At 46.3% G+C, this 14,719-nt stretch overlaps 1 protein-coding gene across 6 annotated transcripts in view; it reads left to right on the top strand.

Annotated features, from left to right (window-relative positions):
- Positions 1-8,017: 8,017 nt before the first annotated feature.
- Positions 8,018-14,719, top strand: part of SNPH (syntaphilin) — a 39,310-nt gene continuing 32,608 nt past the window's right edge. For 2 of the 6 annotated variants that reach the window (XM_070589004.1, XM_070589000.1), the window contains exons 1-2: positions 8,187-8,311; positions 8,561-8,665. The gene's annotated coding sequence lies outside the window, so the exon portion shown is untranslated. Of the gene's footprint in view, positions 8,312-8,560; positions 8,666-14,719 lie in introns of all 6 variants that reach the window. The other 4 variants (XM_070589005.1, XM_070589003.1, XM_070589001.1 and 1 more) reach the window with 4 other exon arrangements.

Below are 14,719 nucleotides of genomic sequence, written 5' to 3'. Positions count from 1 at the left end.
TAAATATCAAAATTGCCTTTTTAAAAATTTCTTTTATTTTTTAAATTAACATACAGACAATTTGACTTTTTTATTTTGGTGCACAGTTCTCTGAATTTTAACACACATATAGATTTCTGTAACCACCACCACACTCAGGACATCAACAGTAACATCACCCAAAAAAACTCCCTGTGTCACACCCTTCTCCCACTCTAACTCCTGGCAACCCCTCTCTTCTGCATGACTCTAGTTTTGTCTTTCTAAGAATGTCATATAAATGGAATCATATACTATGTAAGCTTTTTGAGACTGGCTTCTTTCACTCGGTATAATGTCTTTGAGATTTGTCCCAAGTTATTCCCTGTATCAGTGGTTTGATCCTTTATATTGCTGAGTAGTATTCTGTTGTCTGGATATACCAAGTTTATTTATCCATTTACCCCCAGAAGAATATTCAGTTGGTTTCCAATTTTGACAATTATAAGTAGAGCTGCTTCATACCCTTATGTACAGTTTTTGTGTGAATAAAAGTTGTTATTACTTTAGGGTAAACATCTAGGAGTAACGTTGCTGGCTTATATGGCAAGCGCATGTTTAACTTTATAAGAAATTACCAAACTATTTTCCAGAGTGAATGTACCTTTTTGCACTCCCATTGGCAGGGTATAAGACTTCCAGTTGACTTTTTGTTTTGCGATAATTCTAGGTTCACATGCAGTTGTAAGAAATAATACAGAGAGATCTTATATATCCCTGCACCCAGTTTCCCCAGTCTTGCATAATTGTAGTACAATCACAGCAAGTTGACGCTGGTACAGTCTACTCACCTTATTCGTGTTTCACCAGGTTCACACGCACTCATTTTTGTGTGTGGATTTAGTTCTATGCAGTTTTCCTACATATGTAGCTTCGTGTGACTACGTCCACAGTCAAGAAACACAGCAGTTCCATCACAAGGACAGTTGTGCTGCCCTTTTGTAGCCACGGCCACCTCCCTCTCTACCCTACTCCCGGGCCCCTGACAACCACTAATCTGTTCTCCATCTCTATACTTTTGCCATTAATACAATTAACTTTGTATCCCGCGACCTTGCTAAACTCACAAATTAGTTCTAGGAGTTCGTTTTTTTGTAGATTCCTTGGGATTTTCCTATGCAATCTTGTTGTCTACAAATAGGGACAGTTTCATTTCTTTGCAATCTGTTCCCAATTCGAGGAGGGAAGCATTCATTGTTTCACCGTTGAGTATGACGTTAGCCATAGTTGGTTTTGTATATGTGTGTGAGTGTGCATGTATCTGTGTGTGTAGGTAATTTTTATCTGCGGATATTCCTTTCTATTCCTAGTTTGCTAAGAGTTTTCTTTTAAAATCATGAATGGATGTTAAATTTTGTTAAATGCTTTTTCTGCATTGATTGATTGGACCATGAGATTTTTCTTTAGATTATTAATATGGTGAATTACACCAACTGATCTTTGAATTTTTAACCAGCTTTGCATTTCCAGAATAAACTTTACTTGGTCATGATGTATTATTCCTTTTATGTATTGCTGGATTCAATTTGCTAATATATTTTAACAGCTTTATTGAGACATAACTCACATACCATAAAATTCACCCTTTTAAAAGTGTTCAATTCATGATTTTTAGTATATTCATAGTGTCATGCAACCATCACCATTATCTAATTTTTAAAACATTTTCATCACCCAAAAAGAAACCCCATACTCATTAGCAGTCACTCCCCATTCCTTCCTTCCCCACAACTCTTGGCAACCACTAATCCACTTTCTGTCTCTCATACAATATATGGCCTTCTGTGTCTGGCTTTTTTCACTTAGCATAATGTTTTCAAGTTTATCCATGTTGTAACATGTATCTGTACTCGATTCCTTTTAATGGCCAAATTAATATTCCATTATATGGATATACATTTTTGTCCATTCATCAGTTGTTAGACATGTAGGTTTTTTCTGCTTTTTGACTATTTGAATAATGCTGCTGTGAACGTAGGTGTATACATTTTTGTGTATACATGTCTTCATCTTTCTTGGATATATACCTAGGAGTAGAATTGCTCGGTCATATGATAACTCTATGTTTAACTTTTTGAGGAACTGTCAAGCTGTTTGCCAAAGTAGCTGTACTATTTTACATTTCCACCAGCAATATGAGAGTTCCAATTTCTCAACATGCTTGCCAACACTTATTGTCCCTTTTTGACTATCGCTATCCTACTGAGTCTGAAGTGATATCTCCTGGTTTTGATTTACATTCCCTAATAACTAATGATGTTGAGCATCTCTTCACATGGATTTGCTTATATTTTGTTTAGGATTTTTGCATCTGCGTTCATGAGGAATATTGGTCTGTATTTGTCTTCTCTTGTACTGTCTTTTTCTGGTTTTGGTATCAGGGTAATAATGGCCTCATAAAATAACTTGGAAAGTGTTTCTTCCTATTTTATTTTTCTGGAAGAGACTGTGTAAACTGGTGTTATTTCTTTTTTAAATGTTTGGTAGAATTCACCCATGAAACCCTCTGGATCTGGAGATTTATATTTCGGAAGGTTTTAAACCATGAATTCAATTTTTAAAATAGTTGTAGGGCTATTCAGTTATCTATTTCATTTTGGGTGAGTTTTTGTAGTTTGTGGTCTTCAAAGAATTGTTCCATTTCATCTAAATTGGTGATTATGTGTGTGGAGTTGTTTGGAGTATTCTCCTATTATCCTTCTGATGTCTGTGGGGTCCATAGTAATAACCCCTTTCATTCCAAATACTGTTAATTTGTGTCTTCTCTCTTTTTTTCTTTTCAGTTGTACTAGAGGATAATTAATTTCATCGATCTTTTCAAGGAACCTGCTTTTGGTTTCATTGATTTTCTCCTTTGTTTTTCTCTTTTCAATTTCATTGATTCTCCTCTGATATTTATTTCCTTTCTTCGGCTTGTTTTGAGTTTATTTTGCTCTTATTTTTCTAGTTTTATTAAGGTGGAAGCTTAATTGATTTGAGACCTTCCTTCTTTTCTAATATAAATTCTCAATAGTATATTTTTCCCTCCAAGCACTGCTTTAGCTGCATTGCACAAATTTTGATATGTTGTATTTTCACTTTTGTTCAGTTCAAAATATTTTCTAATTTCCCTTAAGACTTCCTCTTTGATCTGTAGATTATTTAGAAGTATGTTGTTCATTTCCAAGGGAGATTTTCCTGTTATCTTTCTGTAATCCATTTCTAGTCTAATTCGTTGTGATCAGAGAACAAACTTTAAATGATCTTGGATCTTTTACATTTTTTAAGATTTGTTTTATGACCTAGCGTAGGGTCTGTCTTGGTGGATGTTCCAGGGCGCTTGACTCTATCATGCAGCTGTTAGGTGGGGTGTTCTATAAATGTCAGCTGGACCTAGTTGGTTGAGAGTGTTCAGTTTTTCTGTATCCTTGCTTATTTTCTGTCTGCTACTTCTACTGATTACTGAGAGGGGAGTGTTCATGGCTGCAGCTATAACTGTGAATCTGTCTCTCTCTCCTTTCAGTTCTGAGAGTTGTTGCTGCGTGTGTTTTGAATCTCTTTTATTAGATGCATACATTTACAATTACTATGTCTTCCTGGTGAAGTGACCCTTTTATTATTGTAGAATGATTCTCTTTATTCCTGGTAATTTTCTTTGCTCTGAAGTCTACTTTTTCTCACATTAAGCCATTCCAGCTTTCCTTTGATTAGTATTTACATGGTATATCTTTTTCCATCTTTTACTTTTAGCCTACTTATATCATTATATTTAAAGTGAGTTTCCTGTAGATAGCATCTAATTCACTTTTTAATCCATTCTGATAATCTGTTTTAATTTATGTATTTAAACCATTTACATTTAATGTAAATATTGATATATTTGGATTTAGATCTACCATTTTATTATTTGTTTCTTGTTTGTTCCTTCTTTTTTTCATTCCTCTGTTTCCCTCTTTCTTGTCTTCTTTTGGAATATTTGAATTTTTTTAGAATTCCATTTTAATTTATCTATTAGGGTTTTTTTTTTTACTATATCTTTTGTTATAGATATTTTTAAATGGTTGCTTTAAGAATACAAAATACACACAACTCTATTTTTTTCTTTTAAGATTGGCACCTGAGCTAACAACGTTGCCAATCTTTTTTTTTTTCTGCTTTTTTCTCCTCAAATCCCCCCAGTATATAATTGTATATTTTATTTAGCTGTGAGTCCTTCCAGTTGTGGCATGTGGGACGCTGCCTCAACTTGGCCTGACGAGCGGTGCCATGTCTGCACCCAGGATTCCAACCGGCAAAACCCTGGGCCACTGAAGCAGAACTGCGAACTTAATCACTGGGTCACCGGGCCAGCCCCCCATACTTAACTCTTTATACTCCACTTAGAATCAATATTTTACCACTTGAAGTGGATGTGGAAACTTTGTACCATGTAAGTCCCTTCACACCCCTCCTTTATGTTGTAATTGTCCTATGCCTTACACCTACAAACATTGAAACCCCATCAGACAACGTGACAACTTTTGCTTTCAACTGTCAAACATATTTTGAAGAATTTAAGAGGACAAGAATAGTCTTAAATCACCCAGATATTTACCATTTTTATTGCCCTTCCTTCCTTCCTCATGTTCCAAATTTCCTTCTAATTTAATTTCCTTTCTGTCTGAAGAATTTTCTTTAGCAGTTCTTTCAGAGCGGGTCTGCGGGCAATGAATTGTCTTAGTTTCCTTTATCTGAGAAAGTATTAATATAACTTTCGTTCCTGAAGGATGTTTTCACTGGGTACAGAATCTGCTTCCCTGCTCTTTTCTTTTAGCTGTTTAAAAATTTTGTTCCATTTTTCTCCTCCTCTCCATGGTTTCGGTTGAGAAATCCACAGTTATTAAAATCATTCCTGTATAATTAACACACCATTTTTCTCTGATTGCTTTCACGATGTTTTCTTTGTTTTTAGTTTTCAATAGTAACTGAAAATTATTACTTTTCTATTATTATCATTATTGTTATTTGGTTTATCCTCTTTGGGTTTCACCAGAAAGCTGGAGCTTGGAGCTCTGTTTGCTCTGTTTGGCTGCCTTCTTCCCACAGTCGCACCTGCACCTGGAGTCAAATGGTGGGAGGACAGAAAGAGACAAAAAACAGCAGAGGCTCGCCCTCTCAGGATGACAGTTACTCTGATTGGAGAAGTTGTTCCTCCCTTAGAGTTTTAGGCACCTGGAGGTCCCTGCTGTCACAGCCACCACTGCAGGACTGCCTGGGGGCTGAGTCATGAGCTGATGCAGAAAAGGTTAACAAAGAAAAGAAAAATATTTCCCCCACTCACTCTGAGCATTAGGGATCTCCCTTCCTGATTCAGAACTAGGGAGATTCCTTGGGCGCTCTCTCTGTGTCAATTCCCCCAGTCCAGATTTTGGGCCGCCTTGAGACCAGACCAGGGGATACCAGGAGAAACAAAAGTGGTAAAGTCAGTTCAGGGGTACGTCAAATGCTGGCCTCTTCCCCAGTTTGCCTGCTAGCCCCCAAGTAGTTGCTGCACGCATGTCGTTCAGGTTTTATCAGTGCATTCACTGGCAGGAGTGTGCTGACCCACAACAGGAACCCAAATTGCTTTTGAAACTACGCAAATCTAAGTATTTCCCAATTAGTACAAAACAAAACTACAAATTTCTTTAGAATAATTTTGTTTTATGCTTAAAATCCTCATTTGTTGCCATTTACATTATAACTAAACACTGGCTCTGTTCTCCATCACATGCTTTATGATGCTGAGGAGAGAATTCTTCACTAGCTAACACCATTCCAGATGGAAGTAATGTGGGTGGAGGTGCTCTCTTGTTTGGGAGAAATACCTTGTGGAGATTTCTGGGAAATGTAGTCTTCTCAGTGCCAAGCAAATAACATGGGGGACAGAAAACCAGGTTTTTTAAATGAGGATCTCAGCAATTATCTCCTGATAAACAGGAATTACATGGTTTCCTTCGCTTTTGCTTTAAGTGTAAAGAAGTCACTTATGTAGTTTAAGTGGGCCTTAGGGCAGATAAAACATTTCATCAATTAACTTGCTAATACAGCATTAGTTTTTTTTGTACAGCAGGCCTCATTTCATATGGCTTTTTCAACTATAGTTTCCTTTTCCTGTTACAATTACTCTGCCATGTTTTTCCGCAAAGCATAATATAATGATGGACATCGGATAGGAGAATTCAAATTAATTGAATAGAGGGAAAAATATAACCAATGCCAAAAAATTCTATGGGCATTTGTTGCAAAATTACAGGCATTGTTATAGGGTGATGGATTTGCCGCAAATCAAAGCTACAGAGGGGCCGGCCTGGTGGTGCAGCGGTTAAGTTCAAACGTTCAGCTTCTCCATGGCCTGGGGTTCGCCGGTTCAGATCCCGGGTGCGGACATGGCACCGCTTGGCACGCCATGCTGTGGTAGGCATCCCATATATAAAGTAGAGGAAGATGGGCACGGATGTTAGCTCAGGGCCAGCCTTCCTCAGCAAAAAGAGGAGGATTGGCAGCAGTTAGCTCAGGGCTAATCCTCCTCAAAAAAAAAAAAAAAAGCTACAGAAAAAGATTTAACTTTGAAAAGCAACAGTAACTTTAAAATAATTGTTTTTTCATGTATTATAAATGTTATAAATATTAACTATTTCTTACCAGGCCAGTACTGCAGCATCATAATATAAAGTCGGTGAAGTTAGTTCACAAATTCTCCTTCAGCTTAGGGTGAAGAGTAGACGGCACCAAGTTCAGCCTTGTCGAGAGCAGACAGAGACTTAAGGACTTAAGAGTCTTAAGAACAGGATGGCATCTGGCTGAGTGTTTTTACAGAAGACTAGCGCAATGCGTGCTTGCTCTCTCATTCACTCAGTCAACGTTTATTGAGCACCTAATACGTGTTAGGTGCTATTTGAGACACTGGGGATACAGTGGGGGACAAAACAAAGTTCCTGCCCTCGTGGAGTGTACATTCTAGTGGGTGTGACAATGACAAACAGGAACTGTACAATATGTCGGCTGTGAGTGACATAAAGCAGAACCAGGGCAGAGGGGGAAGGGGAGGAGGGAATTACCATTTTAGGGAGGGTGGTCAAGGCAGGCCTCCCGGAGACCGTGACATCTGAGCAGAGATCTGGAAGGAGTGAGAGATGGCTTTGAGCAGAGGAATGACTGATCAGAGAGTTAGGGCTTGTTCAGGAGGAGGGAGCCCTTCCCGCTGAGCCCCACTTCTCACAGCCGGAGCAGATAAGAAACCAGGCCCAGAGAGTGAATTAACTCACCTGAAGTTGCATGGCTAGAAGTGGGAGGGCTAGGCAGAGAATCCAGTTTTCTGGGTCTTGGCTTCCCCTGTGATAGCAGGTGGAAGACAGAAGGAAAAGGTGTATAGCAAACACTTTAGGTTCTGACTAGTTTTCCATCTTTCCAAAGACTCACCATCTTTTTTTTTTTTTTTTTTTTTTTTGCTTTTTCTCCCCAAATCCCCCCACTACATAGTTGCATATTTTAGTTGTGGGTCCTTCCCGTTGTAGCATGTGGGACGCCGCCTCAGCATGGCCTGAATAGCAAGCGGTGCCCTGTCCGGGCCCAGGATCCAAACCGGCGGAACCCTGGGCCGCCCAAGCCGAGCGCGGGAACTTAACCACTCGGCCACGAGGCCAGTCCCAAGACTCACCATCGTAATACTTCAAAGACAAAGATTTTCGTTTTCAGATATTTAAGACTCTTGCCATCATCTTTCTTGGTAGTCCAAGTGCTGTTCGCATTACATAACCCTGGTACTCAGAGATACATGGTTTGGGGTGTGAAAAATGTCCCTAAAGAAATTCAGATAAAATTATTATTTAACATAAGCCGACTGTGTGCCAGGAAGTGTGGGTATCATCATCCCCTGTTACAGGTGAGAAAGCTGAGGCCCAGAGAGATGAAGGGACTTGCTCAGGATCACACAGCGTGCCAGTGGACCAGGGCGCTTTCCGCCAGACGCCACAGCCGGGCTCCAAGTACAGGCTGGTGTGTGGGTGGGAAGGGACTCCATTCCGTGCGTGCTCGCGTCTCCGCTCCCGCGCCCTCTGGAGCAAGATGCCAACTATCTCTTTAAGAAGGAAAGTGAAGACGGGCCGCTTACGCAGCCGCCGGCGAGCCGCGGACTGGCTGGTCCTTTCCATCCACCTCGCCCTCCCCTCGCTCCCTCCCTCCCTCCCGGCAGCCCCAGCCCCGCCGAGCGCCCGGCCAGCCGCCTCCAGCAGGGGCTCCGGAGAGCAGTTCGGCGGCCCGGGCAGGGCAGCCGAGGCCATGGGAGCCTCCGCAGGTGATGACAGGGACCCCGGGGCCTCCGGGGCCGCCGCCCGGCTGCGCTCGCCGCCGCCCCGAGGGCCGAGGGCGGGGTGGGGGGAGGGGAGGCGCGGGCCGCGGAGGAGCCGCCGGAGCGCCCGGCCCGAGCCTGCCCTGCGGGCTTCTGGCTGCGGCGGCCCAGCTGTCAGCGGTCTGGGGCTCGGTGCCCGCTGTCCCCGCCCGCGTTCACCCGCCCCTGTCTGTCTGCTTTTCCCCACCGCCGCAGGTTGCTGATCCGGGCCAGACAGCTGCAGCAGCGACTGCAGAGGCGCTGCGCCAGGCGGCCGGAGTGGTGCGAGCCGGCGGGGCTGCGGAGGGCCAGAGGACTCAGGTGAGGAGGCCGCGGCCGAGCGGGAGGGGGCCCTGCCTGCGCCGCGGCGGGAGGGCGGGCGGGGGCAGCTTGCGACCGCTCGCTGCGGTAGGATCCCTCCGGGGGCACCGGCCGAAGAGGGGTTAACTGTGACTCATTCTTACCTTCCCTTCATTCCCCTACATGCCTCTGAGCGCCCCCCCTCCCCCCCACTCCTGTGAAATTCACTAATTGGAGGATGCTGAATGCAGCAGGGGAGATGCCCAAGGAGGGCGATTAGGAGGGTTTTAAGGACCACCCAGTCCTATTTATCTTCCTCTTCGGGCATTTGGCAAACATTTAAACCGCTTTCCTTCTTGGAGGTGGAGCAAGAGTACCTAGGGGTGGGAGAAGGATGGAACCCTACACCCAACCCAAGGTCAAGTGCCAATGACTGCCTGGTTCCCATATTCCCCCGAGTAGCATCAGAGCCCTGCGGTAGATCCGGAAGACTTGCCCATGACCCCTCGAGTGGGAGATCTGAGCCTCAGTCTCCCTGGAGCCCCCGTGGGATGTGATGCGTTCTCCTTGTGCTCCTCAGCAGGGAGCTGGGTAGCCCCATATCCCGTCCCCGACCCTGCAGACTGAGGAGAGGCCTGGTCTACCTGTTTCCTCTGACCTTCTGGTGGTGTGGGGTGGGCTGGAGGGGCTTCCCAGAAGCAGATGATCTCCGCAGGCAGCGGGGTGGAGGGGAAGTGCCAGCAATTGGAGTTCTAGTCCCTTAGCTTGCTAGTAGGCCACAAGTAGCCATCTTAACATTCTTTAGGCGTGGGTGTCTGTTTGCTCATCTGTTAAATGCAGGAGTTGGATTAGATGGTCTGTAAGATTTTAATATGCCCCTCAAGTAGCTCTTACATGTCAGGGGGATCCCTCTACTGAAGCAACCCAGAATTTAAATAATTGGGGTTTCCTTAATTGATCTCTTTTAGCTCTGGACTTCTCAAGTGAAACGTTGACCTTGTGGGCCTCCTGGAACGGGAGGCATCAGACAGCCCTATATTGGCATCCCTGCCCCGTCACCGGGGTACCGTTGTCAAGTTACTTCCCACCTCCAAGCTTCAGTTTCCTCATCTGTAAATCTGGGAAGTACGTGCCTCGAAGGGTTGATGTGAGGATTAAATGAGATGTACATGGAAGCACCTAAAATAGTGCCCGGCATGTAGTAGGTTTGCAGGGACACAGGACTCGGGAGACAGACTGGGGGGAGAGAGGAGGGGTGGCTGCTTCCAGTCCTTTGCTCTCCCCCTCCCCCACCAGTCTCTTCCACATCCCTGGGGATGCTGTGCCTGCCAGGGGACAATGAATGCTGGAGTGTGCTGGGCTGCTGGGCTGAGGACCTAGGAAGCAGCCAAGAGGTACAGCCATTTCCATTGCAAAGGCTGTGACATCATCCTAGCAAATGATGGTCCCAAGGAGGCGTCTATAGCCCAGCACGGGGTTTGGAAAATCTTGGCATCTGAGGGCAGAGACCCTAAGGGAACAGAAGCATCAGAATCTTGTGTGCGGGCAGGGGGTAGGGACCACGGCTTCCTGCTTTCATCTGGGTCCACTACTGCTCCCTCGCCCTCCCTGGAGTCTCTCACTAGAATCTCCCAGAGACATGCAGTCGGGTTTTTGGTGCCCACGTTTTCGATTCTTTATCTTCCCTCCTGCTGTCGTTGTCAATCAGCATTCACCTTCTTGCTCCAGTTTATTCCACAGATGCACTCTGCTTCTTGACAGCATAATAAAGAATGCTCCCCATAGGGTGGGGCGGGGTATTTGGGCCAAAAGAAATTATGTCCCCACCTCCCGTAAATCCCCATTAGATTGTGAGCCCCTCCCAGCAGAGGCCCTGTCTTTTTCCTCTCTGTGTCTCCAGTGTCTAGCCCATGGCTAGCACACAGGAGGTCCTCAGTGAGTGTTGAATCGAATAAGTTTGAGAAAATTATGTCCCTAAGCCAATTAGATTAGGGAGAAACTGTGGGACTGTGTTGACGGTGGAGGTGAAAGCCCTTTTAAGTATAGGGCCCTGTGCAGGTTGTTGGTTGTTCTTACTATTGCTGTTACTAATACTATTATTATTGTTATTGCTAATATTGTCATTATTGCCATTGCCAGTGGCCCACAGTTGTTTCTCTCCTCTAGCGAGGCTTGAAGGGGCTAGATGGGCCTGGCAGAGTGCTGACATTGGCAAACAGATGGCACTGGCTGGTATAAGATGAACGTGAGGAGGATGGGATGAGAGTGATTCCAGCCGTTCGTTCGCTGTGTTTGGGGGAGGGCGCAGATGAGGAGAACCAAGTGGCTGGAATGGACATGCAGCAGTACTGTCAGTATCATTTCTGGACTCCCAGCCCATGACCTGGCTCAGGTAGTCCTCATAGCACATTATACCTATTTGAAAGATGAGGAGACTGAGGCTGAGAGAGATTGACGTGCCTACGATTGCACAACTACAGGTGGCAGAACTGTAATCTGACACCAGCTCCACCTGACTTGAAAGAGTGTGCTCTTCCAAAGGTTCCCTGCCCCCCGTCCGTCCCTTGCTGTTGTGTGTTGGAGCTGTGTGTACACTTGCACGCATGCATGGGGAGAAGGGAAAGCGGTGAAGGAGTCATGACAGGAAGTCAGGCGTTTCCGAAGCGATGGCTGCAGGGGACCCGCTGGGCTGAAGAGTGTGTGAGTCAGTGCTGGGAAGTCTTCCTTTCACCGTGAGCTCCGCTTTGCTGGTGGGCGGTGCCCCTCGTCAAGGAGAATGGCTGGGAATGAATGACAGTCATGACAGACGCCCTCTCTGAGCGCTTCCTGTGCGCTGTGGTCTGTTTTACCCAGGTTCGCTTATTGACTCCTCAGACAATCCCAGTATGTAGAGCTATAATTTTACCCATTTTACAGGTGAGAAAGCCGAGGCAGGGAGGCAAAGGGTCTTGCCCAGAGTTACACGGCTGATGTCTTGTGGAACCTGAGGAAGTTAGGCTGGAGGTGCGCTGTGCTGGGAGTCGAAGGGCTGCTTTTAGTCTGAGCCCTCTCACTGAGTAACTGGGTGAGCCGGATTCCCCCCAAATGTCGGGGTTCCCATCGCGCAGGTGGACCCCATGCATCTCCTGGCTCTAAAAGGCCTAAATGCCACCTTGTGCCAGAATAGGAGTGGAGGGGACTCCTTGTCTGGCTAACATTGACAGCATTTGTTTATTATTAATTAGCCAGGCCCTGGACTACGTGCACGGGGTACAGGAAGGGGTAAGAGGTGATCCTCGGTTTCAAGAAGCTCACAGCTGACAGAGGGAGACAAATATCTCGACCTGTAGTGATGATAAACCATCTAGGCGCTGTGATAACACTGACACAGGGCGGAATGGGACGGGGGAAGGGATGGTCTTTCCCACTCAGTGGGTCAGGAAGGCTTCAGCGCGATGATGCCATCGTCATCTCTTTATTTTCCGCATTGAGTTTGTGAAACAGTAATAATAATAAAATATTCTACCCAGTTTAGGACATTTCCAAACAGCTCTAAAGACTCATTGGCATTTGACCCAGCAATCCAAAAGGTGGCCACAGATTCTGGGGGACCACTCAGGCTTGCTCTGTAGCACGGGTCCGATGGAGCTATCCATTTGTCCCTGGTGGGCCAGAGCCTTTCCTGTCCTTGGAGGCTTCTAGAGGCGGGACTCAAATTCCTCCTGGGAAGCCTGTCTAGTGCCTATACCCGTCCAATAGGCTTGGGGAATGGCCCCTCATCTCTCCTCTCAGCATTCCACCTGTCTGGAGCACCTAACACCTGGAGAGGTGAAGGCATTTACCCAAGATTACTCAGCAAGGCTGGGATCATAACTCTGACCTAATGGGGATTGCATTTCTGAGCCATATGGGACCTTTCTACATCCAGGTCACCAAGGGCCTGAGGGCCGTTTCTCCACTTGATGGGCAGCTCGCACCGGGTGAAGATCTGATGAGGGCCATTTGAAGCTTGAGCTGGGGGCCGTTGGAGAGAGGGAAGCCTGTGTTCCCTGGGCTGCTTTGCACCTCTTAATGGACAGATATTTATGAAGTGTTTGTCACATGCTCAGCACTCTCCTCTGAACTGAGGTGCTGAGCCAACCAAAAGGGAGCGTCTGGGAAGCAGCCTGGCACAGTGGAAAGAACTAGTGCCGGGGAGACAGGAGACGCACCTCGGCTCTGCCATCGGCTCTCTGGGTGCCTGAGGAGGGGCCTTTGGTTTTCCACACCTGCAGAATGAGAGCCAGCGGTGGTGTCTCTGGGGACTCCTCAGGCTGAGACGGGCTAACAATTCAGCACCTCTTCTGTCCTTCTGTAATCACTTTGGGGGTACAAGAGTGGCTTGGCTCCAGATCGCTGTAACTTGAGGAAGAATGAGATAAATATAACAAGAGGCGTGAACAAATGCTCTGTGGGTTTACTGGAGGGAGGGGGCTGGGGAAAGGCTCCGTTTAAAAGCCACCTCTTCGAAGCTGGGGTGAGACGCACATCGAGGTGGGGTGTGCTTTTGAACCCGGAGCAGAGCAGCAGAAGCATGCTGCCGTTCTGGGGCAGGAAGGCTGTATAGCAGAAGAGTGATCCTCAGACTCAGGTTTCAAAGATCGCGACATTTGGGAATCTATCCTGGGCTGGCCAACCTTACATTTTGCCAGCTAAGGATATTCAAGTGACAGTTAGAGTTCTGTTTACTGTCACCATCATATGGTGAGAGAACCAGCATTTAAACACCTCTGTCCCCAAAGTAAGAAGGCTCTATAGTATTGGAACAAAAGGTACTCCTTCAACGTGAGTGCATTTTGCGTTATTAAAAACTCACTGCATCATCCGTATTTTGCTCATTTTGCCGCAGACCAGTGTTCTTGTGTCTGACGCTGAGTCAGGCTGCTTGGGTTCAAATCCTGGCCAAGTTACTTTTTCTGTGAGAGCCTCTCTTTGCTCATCTGTAAAGTGGGGACATGATAATACCTACCTCATAAGGCCATGTAGGAGGTCTCCAGGTAGTTCTTACATGTACGGAAATATGGAAAGCAAGGGGCCTCCAACCCAGCGGTCTACAGAGCAAAACAGGTCGGTTGGGCTGTTTGGGGCTTATAGCGAATTGCACAGAGCATCCCTGAAAGGGGTGGCTGCTGGCCTCCCCCCACCCTTCTTGCCACGCACGAATGTGGGCCCAGTGCAGTTAGAGCTTCTCATCCATCAGACAGAAATCCGGATGTTTGTTGGTGACATTTCTTGATTTTTTTTAACTGTGGCCAACTAGACAACATTTTTAAGTGCACATATTAAAATATATCTGTGACAGGCCATCAGTCTCTGTCCTCTGGTGCCATGTTCTAGATGCCGGACACGTAGCACTCAGTAGTTGTCAGCTGAGGCTCAGGGCGGAGAAGGGGAACAGGCTGGAAGGGCCAGTGAGGGCCAGGGCACACCTTGTCTGCAAGGCTAGGTGACGCGTTCCTGTGGCAGCCTGTGATCCTCTGCGGCTGGGTCCCCAGTGTCAAAGGCCCTGTTTGTGCCCCTTCCCTTTCAGCAGCACTGTCACGATTGAGTCTCTAGGGACTGAGATCTCCAGACACTTCTGTGTCCCCTTGAAGCTGGCACTAGCCCGGCCTCCCTACCACAGGGTCCCTGGAAGCTTGGTCGACAGCCTCCAAAGAGGGAATTTGGCTGATGGCCTGTGAAGCTGGCACAGAAGCCGCCCTCCAGAGGCAGGCGTGAGAAGAGGCACTGACGGCTCCTGATCTTTGGAAGCTGGGCTGGCCTCGTGGCTGAGGTTCTGCCGCCTTCTGCTTGGGGTGTGAAGAGGTCTGGGCAGCAGGCCCTCTCTGTAGACAGCCCCGCCACATGGCCACCACAGAGGAGAAAGTGGGATCTGACTGGGGAGGAAACCCAGAGCCTTCTCAGAGAGGGACCTCAGAGCAGTTCCTAACTAGCAGGAGGAACCCCACTGACATGGTTGCAGGACATTCTGGGATTCAGAATAAAGCCACTGATGACGGTTTACATTTTTGTGGCTCCAGTTAATCAAATATGCATCAAGACCCACCGTGGTAAGGC

The sequence above is a fragment of the Equus przewalskii genome, chromosome 21 (assembly GCF_037783145.1).
Source record: "Equus przewalskii isolate Varuska chromosome 21, EquPr2, whole genome shotgun sequence".
Classification (NCBI taxonomy): domain Eukaryota; kingdom Metazoa; phylum Chordata; class Mammalia; order Perissodactyla; family Equidae; genus Equus; species Equus przewalskii.
The sequence above is the reverse complement of the archived record's forward strand: the minus strand, read 5'-3'. Positions and strand labels throughout refer to the sequence as shown.